The sequence below is a fragment of the Anolis carolinensis genome, chromosome 3 (assembly GCF_035594765.1).
Source record: "Anolis carolinensis isolate JA03-04 chromosome 3, rAnoCar3.1.pri, whole genome shotgun sequence".
Classification (NCBI taxonomy): domain Eukaryota; kingdom Metazoa; phylum Chordata; class Lepidosauria; order Squamata; family Dactyloidae; genus Anolis; species Anolis carolinensis.
In genome coordinates this window covers 164,247,571-164,262,440 of record NC_085843.1, presented here as the reverse complement: position 1 = coordinate 164,262,440, position 14,870 = coordinate 164,247,571, and the positions used below count along the sequence as shown (strand labels likewise).

The 14,870-nt window shown below is 36.4% G+C and overlaps 1 protein-coding gene across 7 annotated transcripts in view; it reads left to right on the top strand.

The window, feature by feature from the left end:
• The window catches only part of vti1a (vesicle transport through interaction with t-SNAREs 1A), a 381,072-nt gene that overhangs the window by 82,121 nt on the left and 284,081 nt on the right, over positions 1-14,870 (top strand). The gene's annotated exons all lie outside the window — the stretch shown is intronic.

The following is a 14,870-nucleotide window of genomic DNA, read 5'->3' as shown; positions in this document are numbered from 1 at the left end:
AGGAGGTATTTCAATATAATGGCTAATTATTCAATGTCTGAATATTTTAAACTAAATTCTGGACTGCAAAAAATAAATTTTCTTGCATGTTTTCGGGACAGGTATGCAAATGTTTACAACATATGTGGACCAGACAAATGTTGCAATGTCTTCCAGCCATGTTGAATAGATTAATTATATTCAATCCTAAGGGTGGAATTAGCTATGGTGTTTATTTCATTACACACATACTACCTGGTTACTATGTATCATGACAACAGTTCATCCTTACTACTTTTTCAAAAAAGAAATCACATAAGATGTTGGGCAACTTTAAGTGCTTTCTTGTATGCATGTGTGCATTATTTCCATGTGTGTACACACACACACACACACACACACTTTCTGCCTTTCTCTCTGAATATTTCTTCCTTTTTATCTCTACCACATCTGTATCACATACCAGACTCATGTTTAATTCCTTTTAATATTTGATGTGAAATTGCTTTTACATATTACCTGTAGCCAAATTTAACCGTACTCCTGAACTTAATAGAATCTTTGGTCTAGAACAAGGTCCATTTTACTTACAAAAGTAAATTCCTATATTTACATGTGGATGGAATCCAGCATAGGTTTACAGTTATGAAGAGATACCATGTGTGCCCTCTCCTTTTGCCTTACTGCTTCTGTAACTATTGTATTCACTGCAGCAATGCAATGGAAATTTTCATGCCTCTAGCATCACATTAGAGATGGACCATTGCCATATTTGACTTTGCTTTAGTTGCTCATGTTAAAAGTTTGTGTAGTTTTGATTTAATAACTGTTCTAATCTCTGTTATGAGACATACTGAGTTTGTAAAACTTAGTGAAGCCTACTTAGGCTCAAACCCAGATTGTATCCAACTCTCTCCTGTACATTCTCTAAATCTGTTCTTAAACCTGGAGAATGGCCAGGGTATCATCTGACAGAAGTAGATGTTGGATGTCACACTCGGTTCTTTTTGCAATATGATTTTGTTATGGCTTAGGTTGTGAATTGGGGTTGGTAGGAACTATTTTCTGCATCATGACTGGCTCTTGAATGGTTATGCATTATGCTGCAAATACTTCAGTTAATCCCGAGCCTGTTCCAAAATACCACTTTTAATACATAGATTCATTGGGAATGCTTTGTGTGGATATTTTGCATGACTGGACAATTGCAATTAACTGGAAATCTATTGTGAATTTATAGGTGTGTTTTTGATAGTGGTGGGGAAAGGGGGCGGGTTCTCCTACTATGAAGGGGAAGGATACCAAACTGATGCTTGTTTGTGACAGAAGATGGCATAGAGACAGGAAAAACTGTAATAGAGATAGAACAGTGAGCCAAGGAGAAGAACTAAACATAGTTTGGGCAAACTGTGAGTAAGTAAATAGTTGAAGGGTTAATGTTTGATATAATTGTGAATTAATGAAGTTTTATTTGTTTGCTCTTTTTATAACTGTGTCTGACTGTTCCTGTTTTTTAAATAAAAGTTTTGATGATCACACTACAGTAAACCCACTGAACAAAACATCTACTAGTTTATATAGAGATCATCTTGAAGCTAAATACCCAATCTAGAGAAGAATGTTGAGGGGAAAGGAGATAGGAGCTCAATGGTTTGAAATCGCAGGGCCAGCCTGGAGAGGGGATCCATCATACAAGGACTCGGGCCCAATAGCCCAGGGCATCAGGTCTAACGCAAGATAACTCTGCTGCCCTATAACAAAGGCCAAAATGTGTGTTTCTTCATTCTGTATTCCGTCAATGGAAGAGTATTCTCTACATACTTGGGGCATTACACTAGTTTAGTGGTGCAGGAGAGGTTCAGTGAAAAGAAGCATGGAAATGAGAAAGGAACATTAATTTAAGATATGCTGATGACACCATACTATTATCAGAAAATAGTAAAGATTTGAATTGACTGTAGAAGAAAGTCAAAGAAAAATGTGCAAATGAAGCTTTACAACAGGCAATGAAGAAAGACATGGAAAAAGATTTTCTATACATTCACACAGTCATTAATCAGAATGGAGACTGTAGTCAAGAAACCAGAAGAAGACTTTGAGAGTCAGCTTTGAAGAAACTAGACAAAATCCTGAAGTATCAAGATTACTAAAATTGGCCATGCCATTGTATTTCCAATTCTATGTAAGGTTGTGAAAGCTTTCCAATTCTATGTAAGGTTGTGAAAGCTGTACAGTTAAGAAAGTTGATAGGAAGAGAATCAGCTCATTTGAAATGTTCTGGAGGAGAGTTCTGTGGATAACATAGGCTGCCAAAAAAGACAAATAAATGGGTCCATGTGTAAACAAGTCTGAACTGTACCTAGAAAGTCAGGATGACTAGGGTCACCATAAGATAAAGTCAATTTGACAGCAGTTAACAGCATGTAGTTGTTTAACACACACTACTCTGCTTACTGAATGAAAGGAATGAGCAGGAGGAACAGCTACCTCTACCACCCTTGGTATTCACCTCACCTTGCATAATGAAAGGGCTTGCCTTATAGGATGAAATGACAGGTGAAACAGACAACAGTAAACTGGCCTAGCATCAAGATCTTGGGCAGTTAAGCATGCTGGCTTGAAAAATCTTCACTGCAACATCTTTTCTGTTTGTTTTTTAAAAGTTGGAATTGCTTTCCCAGATATTCACATTGTTCTAGAGCCTCTTATGTTTAAATTGTTCTTTATATTAAGAAATGTTGTCTTTTTACAACAAAATTCCTTAGTAAATCATTTATCACAATTATAGTGAAAAATTCTGGAATTTGCAGACCAGAAACATTTGAAGGATCAAAGTTGCCAACCTTATATAAGTCAGTTCAAAATAGGAAAATGAAGATGCCCAAGGTATCTTAAAAAAAAACTGGACAGACTGAAAAGTATAAAGATATAATGTATGGGAGGCCAATATAGAATGGAAAAGAAGATAAATATGAGTCATGTGGTAGTCAATTGAAGGTGATACACATGACTGTCTTAAAGGGGGTATTTTAAGACCACATGGATAACAGTCATGATCTAAAATACCTCCCCGCACCATTAGCAATTGAAGCCTTATATAAATGATGTTGAAATGAGCTTCTCAAAATGTATTTCTCATGGACAAATGTTTTTAAAAACTTTTCAAGGTGTATTCTGTGTAGATGATGTATTCTTATTGAACATTTCACACAATACACATACATAACCAGGAGAAGAAATCCAAATGCAGTTCCCCAATACAATGTTAGGTTCTGTGCAATGATTCCCAAGAAAAACTGGTTCCTCGAGGACAATAGTATTGATTTTGGGTTTGTTTAAAGTACTTAGTTAAAAATGAGCATGGTTTAGATTTGGTAGAATGGTCATTATGTGTTAGATCATTGTATGGTCAGTTTCAGGGCTGCCTTCATTATCTTTAATACCAGAGTGTCGAATGAGTGATAAGTATTAGGTAGAAATAAATCACGCAGGAAGATGATAAATGAGGTACTGTGAAATGCAAAAGTTTATAATATACACATTTTGCTTTTTTGGAAGGGACAGACAAGTGGACAGTTAATGTCATAATTTTAGCTCACATTCAATTTTCTACTTCTGGTTCACTGAAACTATCAGAATAATCTTTAGAACTATTTAAAAGAGAGTGGATTTGGATGTTAAGCAGGACTGTTTTGAACCTGCCATGACACATTCCTGCAGTAGATCTGAACTTCATCTTGGGGAATGTTCATAGAGGAATGTCCCACCTCTGTATCACTGCACAGTTTTGGCCAAGGGAGAAGATCTATAGGTAGACTAGTTAGAAAAGCAGAGAGGCATCTTAATAACAATAGTCCTGAATGGACTTACATTTACCCATATGAAAGTTTCTGCATCAGGCTTGCTCAAAACTGCATTCCTGTTGATAAATAGTTATTGGCAGTGAATGATTTTGGACACTATTTGCATACTCTTGAATACATTTTAATATAATAGCTTTTGTACCTCTTCAAGTAAGGGAGAAGAGAATTAGATTTACGTAGAAAATATTCTCATATGGACATGTTGAGTTGTTACTTTAGATAACTTTAAGTATCACCTAGAACAGTGATTTCCAACTTTTGGTCCTCCAGGTGTTTTGGATTCCAGCTCCCACAATTCCTAATAGCTGGTAAGCTGACAGAGATACCTGGGAGTAGAAGTCTGAAACAACAAGAGCACCAAAGGTTGGGAACCACTGACCTATAATCATAGAGTTGGAGAAGACCACAAGGGCCATTAAGTCTGACCCCCTGCCATGCAGGAACACCCAATTAAAGCACCCCCGACAGAGTGCTGTTAGATAACTAACCTGACTTAGGTTTATATCAAGCCTTTCAATTTGGTGATCCAGCTCAGTTCAAAACAGATTGTAATAATACAAATGTCTGTAATACTGTCACGACCCAGGCTGCAGAGCACCAATAACCATACACAGAGGCCAGAATCTATCTAATATCTTTATTGAGGAAATATATAAAGTTAATAAAAGCAAGTGTAGGAAATAGTTCAGAAGTAGACCTTTCAGGAAAGGTCAAAATTAGTCCAAAGAAACAATGTCCAATATGAAATATTAAGGTCCAAAGTTGTAATCCAATAACCGAAACACTCACTTTGCCAAGCAAAGTGAGGGGAGCTGACAAGGTCCTTTAGTCCATGAAACTTAAGCAAGGCTAGGAAGTAAACTTGATTCTTGGAACACAAGGCTTGATTCAAGGCAACAAGAAACGAGGAGCAAGAACAGGATCCGTGGTAAATACGTGGCGAGGTCCGGGAAGCAAGGCAATGTCCGTGGAGCAAAACAAGGTCCTGGAAGTAAAGCAAGGCTGGAAACGGGAACGAGGGCTTGGAAGCGGGAGTAGCGTAGTCCACACACAACCTACTCCAGTAGCTGACGAATTGACTCCGCAAGATTCCTACGAGGGCAAAACACCTAAGTAGGGTCTCGTTTTCCCGCCAAGGAACAATTCACTGGGGAACCAGAACCGAAACCCATTCTCCGAGTCCAGATGCATGACTCCCTAAAGTTTCCCATGGGAAGCAGGCTTAATCAGCTGGATGCTTGGCTGCGGTTCTCAGGCTTCTGCGATTAGCCTGTTGAGCTCCCTTCTGTTGTTGATAATAATCACGGCGAGAAAATGGGGGAGATTTTGACTCAGGGCTTGTTTGGCAGATTTCAGGAAGACAAATCTCCTGCAGGTGCAAGGGCTCCAGTTCTGGCTGGGAAAGTTCAAATTCTGGCTGAAACGGTGGAAAACCCAAGTTTTCCTCTTCATCTGTCATAACAGCGCTAGGAACGGGACTACATGGCCCATGAGTCATCACAAATACACATATATTTTCCCCTCCATGCACTATACAACTGTAGTGCTATATTTCATAGAATCATAGAATAGTAGAGTTGGAAGCGACCTCATGGGCCATCTAGTCCAACCCCCTGCCAAGGAGCAAGAAATCACATTCAAAGCACCCCCGACAGATTGCCATCCAGCCTCTGCTTAAAAGCCTCCAAAGAAGGAGCCTCCACCACAGCCCAGGGGAGAGAGTACCACTGCCGAACAGCCCTCACAGTGCGGAAGTTCTTCCTGATGTTCACGTGGAATCTCCTTTCCTGTAGTTTGAAGCCATTGTTCCGCGTCCTAGTCTGCAGGGCAGCAGAAAACAAGCTTGCTCCCTCCTCCCTATGACTTCCCCTCACATATTTGTACATGGCTATCATGTCTCTTCTCAGCCTTCTCTTCTGCAGGCTAAACATGCCCAGTTCTTTAAGCCGCTCCTCATAGGGCTTGTTCTCCAGACCTTTGATCATTTTAGTTTCCCTCCTCTGGACGCTTTCCAGCTTGTCAACATCTCCCTTTAACTGCGGTGCCCAGAATTGGACACAGTATTCCAGGTGTGGTCTGACCAAAGCAGAATAGAGGGGGAGCATGACTTCCCTGGATCTAGACACTATACCCCTATTGATGCAGGCCAAAATCCCGTTGCCGTTCTTAGCAGCCGCATCACATTGCTGGCTCATGTTTAACTTGTTGTCCACGAGGACTCCAAGATCTTTTTCACATGTACTGCTGTCTAGCCAGGTGTCCCCCATTCTATATCTTTGCATTCCATTTTTTTCTGCCGAAGTGAAGTATCTTGCATTTGTCCCTGTTGAACTTCTTTTTGTTAGTTTCGGCCCATCTCTGTAGTCTGTTAAGATTGTTTTGAATTCTGCTCCTTTCTTCTGGAGTGTTGGCTATCTCTCCCAGTTTGGTGTCATCTGCAAACTTTCTATGTTAACTGACATGATTACATCCTATGCATCCTGAGATATGTAGTTTAGGAGGCACTAAAAGCTCTCTGACTGAGAATTCTAAATTCCCATTCCTTGAATTGCAAATTCCAGGATTTCATAGGGTGGAACCATGGCAGTGAATGTGGAATCATAGTGCTTTAACTGAGTAGTGTGAAAAGATAGCAGGAGAATAGCTAGTAATTTAAGTTTTAGTAGCTGATGTTTGGACCCAAGTGTTCATTTTGAAAGTAAGGAGTGGAGTTAATATTATGCTGCTACTTCTTCTGTGGCATATGGATAGAGCTGGGTTGAATGTCTTGCCTTCTTTTTGTTAGTTTCGGCCCATCTCTCTAGTCTGTTAAGATCGTTTTGAATTCTGCTCCTTTCTTCTGGAGTGTTGGCTATCTCTCCCAGTTTGGTGTCATCTGCAAACTTTCTATGTTAACTGACATGATTACATCCTATGCATCCTGAGATATGTAGTTTAGGAGGCACTAAAAGCTCTCTGACTGAGAATTCTAAATTCCCATTCCTTGAATTGCAAATTCCAGGATTTCATAGGGTGGAACCATGGCAGTGAATGTGGAATCATAGTGCTTTAACTGAGTAGTGTGAAAAGATAGCAGGAGAATAGCTAGTAATTTAAGTTTTAGTAGCTGATGTTTGGACCCAAGTGTTCATTTTGAAAGTAAGGAGTGGAGTTAATATTATGCTGCTACTTCTTCTGTGGCATATGGATAGAGCTGGGTTGAATGTCTTGCCTTCTTTTTGTTAGTTTCGGCCCATCTCTCTAGTCTGTTAAGATCGTTTTGAATTCTGCTCCTTTCTTCTGGAGTGTTGGCTATCTCTCCCAGTTTGGTGTCATCTGCAAACTTTCTATGTTAACTGACATGATTACATCCTATGCATCCTGAGATATGTAGTTTAGGAGGCACTAAAAGCTCTCTGACTGAGAATTCTAAATTCCCATTCCTTGAATTGCAAATTCCAGGATTTCATAGGGTGGAACCATGGCAGTGAATGTGGAATCATAGTGCTTTAACTGAGTAGTGTGAAAAGATAGCAGGAGAATAGCTAGTAATTTAAGTTTTAGTAGCTGATGTTTGGACCCAAGTGTTCATTTTGAAAGTAAGGAGTGGAGTTAATATTATGCTGCTACTTCTTCTGTGGCATATGGATAGAGCTGGGTTGAATGTCTTGCCTTTATTTTACAAGAGTCAAAAACTCACATGGTTGCATCTCACTGATTTTTTTTTAATTGCACATCACTATATGTAATATGAAGGGCCAACATAGTGTCATGATTTGCGGATTGAGCTATGACTCTGGAAACCACGGTTCAGATCCCTGTAGGGTCTTAGAAACCCATTGGGTGACCTTGGGTAAGTCACACTATCAGTTTCAGAGGGAGGCAAAAGTGAACGCCACTCTGAAAAATCTTTCCAAGAGAACCCCATGATAGGGTTGCCATAGGTAGGAAATGACTTGAAGACACACAAACAATGTGCAATATAAATTGGAAAATCTCTTAGTATTAAATACTTTTACAGGAAGCAAAATGAACTACTATCAAAAAACTTTTGAACAAACAGTTTTTGATTGTACTTTTGTAAACCAAACTGAAATGAATAGAAACGTTATTCATCTATGGGATCTCTTGATTATTGTTTGATAATTCTGTTTATGATTATTGTTTTTTTTAAATAATGTGATACATGAATGTTACCTACAAAAGAAACCAATTAGCCCCTGAAGAGATGGAGCATTCTTTGTTCATGATGAGAGCATTGTTCCCAGCTACACAATTCAAGTCAGAATAGGCTTTTCAAGAAGTCTATTGTGTTATCATGTTTTAAGAGAAATGTTCAGTTTTTTTTAAAAAAAAAATGCTAAGATCAGCCAAGTTCAAACACCTCTAGATCTCTGTGTTTTTCATACCATTAACCTTACAGTTTGCCAAATGCTTTCCAAAACAGGCTTACAAGAAAGTTAGCTCCACAGAGTACTTGCATATACAACTGGATTTCTCCAGAAAAGGCATAGTTGGATCCTTGCAATTTTTGTCAATAAATCTTGGATGTTGAAATCTTCTGAACAGGGGCACAGGCACCAAAACAAACACCACTGGGGGTTGATAACCCTTCCCTATGAGATGGAAAGCTATCTCTCTCTCTCTCTCTCTCTCTCTCTCTATATATATATATATATATATATATGCGCACACACACACACACACATACCATAAAGATAGCTAGAGCTGGAGTGACACTTCAAAAATGTACCTCTTCTGACTTACAAACAAATTCAACTTAAGAGCAAACCTACAGAACCTATCTTGTTCATGACTTGGGAACTGCCTTGTTGGAAATAAAATTCCAGAAAAAATGTTTTGGTTCCCATGTTCTTTTTCAAATACAGCTTGAGTGCCCATGCTTTCATTTGCATTGCATGGTTCATATATAGTGGTAGATTTTTCCTCTTCCAGTTACTTTGTTACATATTTTATTTATGGGTTTTGGTTTAAGGTAAAAAAACCTATTTTCTAGCTATTGACTTATATATGGCTTGTGTAATTATGTCATTCTGTCCTATTACTCCCATAGTACCAATTGCTATGATAAATAAAAACAAGCTTTGTGAAACCAATTAAATGTAAACTGATAATCTGGAGTAATTCTCCAATATTTAGGTTGAACCTTCTTTTGCTACTAGTAATTCCTCCAACTTGTAACTCTTCACTTCAGTTCTTGGAAGTGATAATAAGATTATATATTTTATGATTTCCTTGATTCAATATAATTCAAATTTTAGTCTGCATTTCTGTATAATATGGTTCTTCATTTCTGTCCTGCCCCAAGAATCCATTGGGGAGGGAAAGCTTTCTTAAAAGTAACTTTTAATGCTACGCCTTTAATGCTAGAGCGATTCATAATCTGATACTGTTTAAACAGTGTAATTAACTGGGAATAACATTCAGAAAATAATTCCCCCTGCTTAGTCATACTTCTTCCATTTATTATTAATTAATTATTAATTGTTCTCAAGTGGGACTTAATTGAGAAGCCTGCTGAAAGATACTATTGACACAGATGACAGTAAGCAAGCAGGTCTGCAAGCTGCTCATATCATGTTGACTTTCAATCTACTTGCTAATGAGGATCCAAATATTTGGGTATTATAATAATAATTACACACATGAGTCTCTACAGGCAATTTCTCGAGTTACAAACATCCGAATTGCAAGAGACTCATAGTTAAGAAAAGGGGCTGAGACAACAGGAAATGAGATAAATCTATCCCTTGGAAGGGAAATCCACTCCTGAAAGTGTTGACATGGGGAAAAGATATCTTCACTGAAGCTTTCCCACCAATCCTTGTTTCCACAATAAACCAAATTTTCCAAAATCCAATTATCACAGGGACAGAAAATGAGGGAAAATCTTCTGAACAGGGGCACAGGCACCAAAACAAACACCACTGGGGGTTGCTAACCCTTCCCTATGAGATGCAAATCTCTCTCTCTCTCTCTCTCTCTCTCTCTCTCTCTCTCTCTCTCTCTCTCTATATATATATATATATATATATATATATATATATCTGGAGTGACACTTCAAAAATGTACCTGTTCTGACTTACAAACAAATTCAACTTAAGAGCAAACCTACAGAACCTATCTTGTTCGTGACTTGGGAACTGCCTGTATTTACAGAATGTATTCAGATTGTGTAAACTTCCACATGCTTCCTGTTCCACTTAAACATAATTTGTCTTTTTGAAATCTGGCTCATAATTTATTTACAGATCTATGCGTTTCTGAAATAAAGATTCTTAAGTTCTCGATAGAATTTCCCATTCTTGTAACAAATCAAGAGATTCTGTGTGAGCATCACTATAGTCATGTGACATTGTTTGTAGCACTGACATTGTTATGTGGCAGTGAAAAGAATCCAGAATAAAATTGTTTAATTGCAGGCAGTGGATTTTAAGGAAGGACTCAATCTGTAGGGACAATTCAGGTTATACCAATACTGCTTCAGAATAGAATAGTGTTCTGGAAGGTCACTAAAGGAAAGGTCCTTGAGAGAAATGGTTTTTAGAGTACTGATGGGTGAATTTATATCCTGTCCTGCAAGCAGTTTTAAAGTTGATCTTTGGAACAACTTTTGGAGACATTTCTTAATCACTTCTTATTTTTCTCTAGTAGGGCATACACATGGAAACACGAATCTTTACATCAAATGAGGAATTTATTTATTATAGTTCAGATGACAAACTGCTTCAAACATTTGAGAAAAATTATTTGAAACAGCAATGAACAACATTGTAATAGTTTGGTTTATGAACTATACTACTTTAAGTTTGCTTTAAATATAATTGTTATCTAATAGAACAACTTTAAAATTTGTGATGCGGTAGTATTGTGGCCATATTTGATTTGAAAATTGGCTGCTGAAACCTTCAGGATTTTGTTTGGAAAATTCTAGGTACTGAATATTCTTTTTAGAATTCCCACCTGACTGTACATCTTTGAACTATTTTGATATAGTACAGGTGCGATATCTTGCTACTTTTGAGAATATGCATACCTGGTAGATGATTTGCATTTGGTCTGTGCAAAGTATGAAGCTAAAGTTTTGAATATATATCCTTATTCCCTGGCATTTTGTATCATAGCAAGATGCAAGCAGTCAAAGCAGGAGGTGAAAACAGCAAATCCCAATTTACGTCTTAATATAGCAGAAGACTCCAAACTTATGACCTTTTTGCATTACACTTGATGCGCCTTTCTTTTTCTTATTTTCTTTTTTAAAAATCAGTTTCAGTTTCCTTTGAGTTTGACTTTTAGTACTGAGGATTTCTCCCTCGGCTTGGTGTTTATGTATTTAACTGACTTTTCCTAGGTGGATACACAGAACACTCACAGCATGGGTTCTTGTTGGACTAGGACTTTGTGTACAACTTAGATCAAGTAGAAAACTTGACGGGCTTAGATTTTTATTTTTATTTAAAAAAAAATCTCTTGCTTTTTTGTGCTTTTTGTTTGAAGCCTTTAACCTTTACTTTCTGTTGGGCTACCAATGTTTTCCTGCATTTTGCACAAAAGAACAAAGTTAAATGTTAAAAAATTATTTGTATAGACACACATACCTTTTATAAGCCAATATCAAATACATTTGTATATCTTGGTGGATAATCGTTCAAGTGCAGTACTTGTATTACTTTTACACTCAGATACTGAAGGAACCTAACTTATACATGTATACATTGCTTAGACTTTTCAAAGATTATTTTGAAATTCCATCGCAATTTCTTAGCCAGAGAAGACAAAAATTGAAAATAGTGTAGCATTAATGGAAAACACCAGCCTCTGGCTTCTTCCTACTTTTTCTGGATTACTTCTGTCCCTCACATATTGATATTTAATAATATAGCAGTAGTTACACAGACTATGAGCCAAACGTGTACAATCCTTCACTTGCTTACAGGGGAGTAGAAGCAATTGAGTTTAGCAGGGCTTACCGTATATATTTGAGTATAAGCCGAGGCACCTAATTTTACCACAAAAAAACTGGGAAAACATTGACTCCAGTATAAGCCAAGAGTGGTACATTTCAGAAATAAAAACAGATACCAATAAAATTACATTAATTGAGGGATTAGTAGGTTAAATGTTTTTGAATATTTACATAAAGCTCTAATTTAAGATAAGACTGTCCAACTCTGATTAAATCATTATTCTCATCTTTTTCAATGTAAATGTGCTTATGTATCCTTTTAATAATAATACATGTAATAATAATAATAATAATAATAATAATAATAATAATAATAATAATAATATAATAATAAATACAGGAAAATAATACATGTAGTATTAAATAGAGTAAGATAATAAATATAATAATAATAAGATCAGAGTGAAATAATAAATATATTAATAATAATAATAAAAATAGAGTAAAATAAATGTAATAGTAGCAACAATAATAGAAAAATAAATAAATGTAATACCAATAATAATAGAGAAAAATAATAAATGTACCATATATTCTCGAGTATAAGCTGACCCAAATATAAGTCAACCAGGACCCTCACCCGAGTATAAGCCGAGGGGGGCTTTTTCAGTCTTAAAAAAAGGGCTGGAAAACTAGGCTTATACTCGAGTATATACAGTGTTTATTAGTAGAATATTTATTTAGATTGCACTGTATGTAACCAGACTTTTCTAAAAATTATCAAGAGGGATTGGATACATGAAACCTTTAAAGGGCTAGAGCATTTACACATATTTCTCCCCTCCAAATACTCCCATTCAAAAAAGAGACCTCTTAAACTAACTTCCAAAACCAGATAGTTGGAAGCTTCTTTAGAGATAATCAAGAAATATTAGAGGCATTCAGGATTAAAGAAAGGTCATATAGACCAGTTTCTGGCAATATCCATCAATGGAATGCTACTAGTAAGCAATTGAGGTCTCCTGCTATTTGCTTTTCTCTTTATAAGTGCTATTCAAGATTATGCAATATCTGAATGTGGAGGTTCTACGTCTAAATGCTCTTTGAAGGATATATTTTTTCTAAACCCACTTTAAAAAGCAAATTTCAAGTCTATGGTCATTAGCATATGCTGTGGATAACACACTATACATTCCATCTATTCCATCTACGAAAGAGTATCTCTGAAGTTTAATGTGTATTGCATCTTTTTCTGGAGTATGCATATGATGTAGCATTTATGATATTTCCCAGTGCATTAATATCAACCTGCCCGATCCCTCCCCAAGATCGTCAGGGGAGGCCCTACTCTCGCTTCCGCCCCAAGTGCAACTAGTGTGTTTAGATTGTTGTTTGTACAATATTAATATTTTGGAAGCTGCTTTGGGTTGCTTTGTGGGAGAAAAGCGAGATATAAATAAAGATTTACTATCATTATTTTATAATATTATGGCCTCAACTACCTTTCCTTTCAGTCTTTTCCCCCCATAATAAAATTAAGACTTTTAAAATGTTAAATATTTCACTTTTTACAGTCTTTTAACTTGTGCATATTATGGGGACACTCAGTGAGGAAGCAAGCTTTCCCTCCAACATGCAAAACCAAGAATTGCAATAAATTCTGGATCCTTAATGAATATATCTAAGTGAATTAGGAAATATTCCTTTTACACTTGTTACTTCTTTTTTTGTATCATACAGATATCCAGGGTTTTAAAAAACTGCTTTTACCTATGACATATGTATATATGTGTAGGAAATATAAGTAAGTATCCAGAATCGTTGACCCTCGAGATCTAATGTTGACCTCAGTCAGTATTAACTTTTCAGATCAATAAATGCTGTTATTGATCTAAAAGAAAAGTCAATACCTACATGTTAATTTGCCAGGTATGACTGCTAGGAAATGCAAGACATTTTGTTCTTCATTATCACTCTATTTATTCCCATTTTAGCATTATCTGTACTACCACATAGAGAGCATAATGTCAAAACATTTCAATCCCAAGAAGAGGAAGGAGTGCCTATTGCACATTATGAAATAATAGATGAAAAGTATGTGATGCATCCCTTTTCATCAAAATAACTCTAGTAGTGTAGAATTTGTAGTATTATTCATTTAAAGTAAGGTTCTGTTTATTTTTCTCTAATGTCATCTGTTAAACAAAATATATTTCAGGTGCAACATTTCTTCATAAAAATATAATGGATAAATGACTCAATCTGGAATAGTGTGGAAATGATTCTTGAAATCATTAGCATACATAGATTCTATCTGTTTACACAATAATGGCATGTGTGAAAGTTAAGATGCTACTATAAAGAAGTTTGAAAGGAACAATGTGATTCAAATTGTATTTAATTGCAGCATTTCTGTGTTATGTCTGGTTTTGTTACATAGAAATGTAAGTGTTAAATTGTGGATATCTTGATGCATGTAAAATGCCTTCTGCAGTATTCAAATGTCTGAACAATATTACTTCATATTTATCACTTTGATATTCCAATTTTAAAATCCCATAAATGATTTATAGGCTGATCCTAAGGTTTCTACATGGAAGCATATCCTGTTGATTTCAATGAATCATATTTGTAAGTGCATTAGTTTTTACATAAGTGTTGTCTTAATCTTGTTTTCACTTTGCAAGAATCTAATTTAGTACCCAAGGTAAACAGAAATGAGGACCTTATCACAAACCCTGTGGAAAATGTCTTTTAAGTAGGCACCCAAAGGTTTAAGATGGCTCAATGAGGACTAGATACATACTAGATACATATTCATCCCATCACTTTTCTCCTTCCTGTATCTAATAAAATAATGCGCCTTTGACTTAATCACATGACAGAGGGATGACTCCTCGCAATCCATCCAGTGTTTTCCCTCCGTTGTCCCAGTGGAGAAATGTTAAAATACTGTTTTGTTCCTATGGAGTTGCACAATTAAAAAATTAAATAGAAAAGAATTAAGGGAAAGCAAAAAAAAATGTATTAAAAAACTCATGGTCTTTCTCTGACAGCCACTAGAAGTGTACTGCTCGCTGTTTCGGCAATGAAGAATCGAGTTGGATGAAAAGACCCCCCCC